Source organism: Colobus angolensis, unplaced genomic scaffold (assembly GCF_000951035.1).
Source record: "Colobus angolensis palliatus isolate OR3802 unplaced genomic scaffold, Cang.pa_1.0 Scaffold280, whole genome shotgun sequence".
In the NCBI taxonomy this organism is placed as follows: Eukaryota; Metazoa; Chordata; class Mammalia; order Primates; family Cercopithecidae; genus Colobus; species Colobus angolensis.
The window spans coordinates 2,099,348-2,101,656 of record NW_012116044.1 but is presented as its reverse complement, the minus strand read 5'-3'; the positions used below and the strand labels follow the sequence as shown (position 1 = coordinate 2,101,656).

At 42.4% G+C, this 2,309-nt stretch overlaps 1 protein-coding gene across 2 annotated transcripts in view; it reads right to left on the bottom strand.

Moving 5' to 3' along the window:
* The window catches only part of SPRY1 (sprouty homolog 1, antagonist of FGF signaling (Drosophila)), a 7,146-nt gene extending 6,031 nt beyond the window's left edge, over window positions 1-1,115 (bottom strand). Inside the window, exons 1-2 of one of the 2 annotated variants that reach the window (XR_001002484.1) lie at window positions 939-1,115; window positions 4-255 (exon numbers count right to left, since the gene is read on the bottom strand). The gene's annotated coding sequence lies outside the window, so the exon portion shown is untranslated. Of the gene's footprint in view, window positions 1-3; window positions 256-938 lie in introns of those variants that run through there. The other variant, XM_011948631.1, reaches the window with a different exon arrangement.
* Between the last annotated feature and the right edge of the window lie 1,194 nt (window positions 1,116-2,309).

Sequence of the window (2,309 nt, the reverse complement as noted above, 5' to 3'; positions counted from 1 at the left end):
TTAATTTTTTTTTTTTTTTTTTTTTTTTTTTTTAGCGGGGAGGGGTGAAGAGAGCGAGGTTTGGGGATCCTTCTCGGAGAAAGAGAGGCGGGCTTCGTTCCTTGTTCCCCGCGCAGGCCGAGGCACTTTGCCGATCCCGCACGTTGGGCAAGTAGGGGCACAACGTCCCTGGGCACTCCGGTCCCGGCAGGTCAGCCTCTCCTGGGCAGCGCTCACACTCAGTCCTCCGAGCCTGCGGTTCCACGGCCGAAATGCCTGCGACAGAGGATTAGAGATAGAAGCTCGTGAATGTCCCTTTCTTCGAAGGGCTGGGACCCGGGGCGGGCTGCTGGCCAGCTCGCCCGCAGCCCGTTGCCATGTGCTCCCTGTTGCTACTCCCGGTGATTGACATGCCGGCGCACAGTCGGCGTGTCAGCCGCGAACCAAAGTAACATGCAGTCCTGCACGTTTTTGCCGAGGTGCTTTTGCCCCGTGGAATGCCTAGGAGTTCAAACAACGTTCAAGCAACGCCTCTGCACGTTAGAAATCAATACACAGAGACGGGAAATTCAGGTTTTAAACCAATGCTTCTCTCGGGATTCGGTCGCCAACAATGCCTAAACAAACACGCATTTGGTGCACACACCGAGTGCCAGCCCCTCTTCGCATAAAGGCATTAACGGCCCTGTGTTTCACACATTCGATCGTTTCAGACTTTAAACTTGCTACTGTTCGGTTAAGGAAAGAAAGGTGAAAGGGACCCTGCTTTTTCTTTTAGCGGTAGCATTTACTTTAAGAGCATTAGTTTTAGCAGTGGGAATGCTACCGGTGTTTTGAAAGGCAACCAGTAATCTTGGCTCGAAAGCAAGTTCAAAGAAATAAATGTTCAGTTCCTTGCAAAAGTCAACATTTCTCACCTTATCTTTCCTAAAATGTCTACGGAAGGAAACAGTACTTACCTAATGCAAAGATTGCAAATTGCTTTTCAGGCACATTTAACAGCGACTGTAGCTGTTCCTTATCCAGGGCAGGGAACTCTGCTGATATCACGCTGCAAATCACTGCGTGCTTTACAGAGCGATCTCACTCGGGCTCCGCAGAATTTCAGCTCCTAGCCTCCACCTCCACCTCCACTCCAGGACACGCCTCCGGTGATATCATGTGTCAATCACTCGGGCTGCCCGAAAACCTGGAACAGGATTTCCTTAACTATCGTTTCCTTTTTCGTTTATGTGTACCAACTTGGAAATGTTGCCCTACAGACTCGTGTAATAAACATCCTCTTAAAACTTCGGGAGTGCCTCTAAAAATTCTGCAAATGCAGTTTGTCATAGAGGAATACATTCGGATTTAGTTAACAATCTTTAGTTGTCGATCTCAAAAGGATCGGTGGACTCTAAAGCTGAATTAGAAAAGAATTGTGAAGAATAAAAGAAAATGAAAAAAGTTGTATGCCAAGTCATCACTTCTGATCAACTACAGGGAAAATGTATATTGACACAAAAAGATGATTATATAACATTACAGTTCCTATTTACAACAAAGTTCAGAATATGTGAAACCTAAAGTTCAAAAGGTGGCACTCCTTATTGCAAATGTAATATAAGGCTATGTAATAAAGGGGAAATTTTCTGCTGTGGGTTTTTTAAATAATTGCTTTACCTTGGCTTGTTATATGATTTCCCAAAAATCAAGCACACGGAGAAAAAACCAAATTATTTCAATTTAGTAATATAGTTGTATACTTTTGCAAAAAATACCAACCCGTATATTTAGTCAATTAATTAGAATAGAAAAAATTGATCAAGAAGTTTTATAATTCTTAGTAATAGCTGATGTGACTGGGAAAAAAACACTTTAAGTAGGAAACTTGCTTTCTGCTTTCTTACAAACTACAGGATTTTAGACATTTATTATCAAAATTGTGCCTTTTCATGCTGCAGTGAGGATAACTTTATGTGGAATTGAAGGTTCCCTAGAAACTTTTAAAAGCCACCTAAAAACCAAAAATTTAGTGGAAAGGAAATATTTTTCCAGGTACTATATATTAGGAGTAGCTTAAAGTCTGGCAAAAACAAAGTAAACAAAAACAAAACTAGAATCTAAACCATATATAAATATAAGTATGGAAATTTTTAGTTCAAAGTACATTGTTTAGTCTCCTTATTTACAATAGCAAGTGGTCCTGTTGAAACTTTATAAATATATACATACATAATACACACACACACACACACACACACACACACATACAGCCTTTGCCGGTCCCCTGCCAGAGGCACACTCCTCCACAGAGGGCCCCCAGGAACATCCCCAGAACCGCCAGGAAT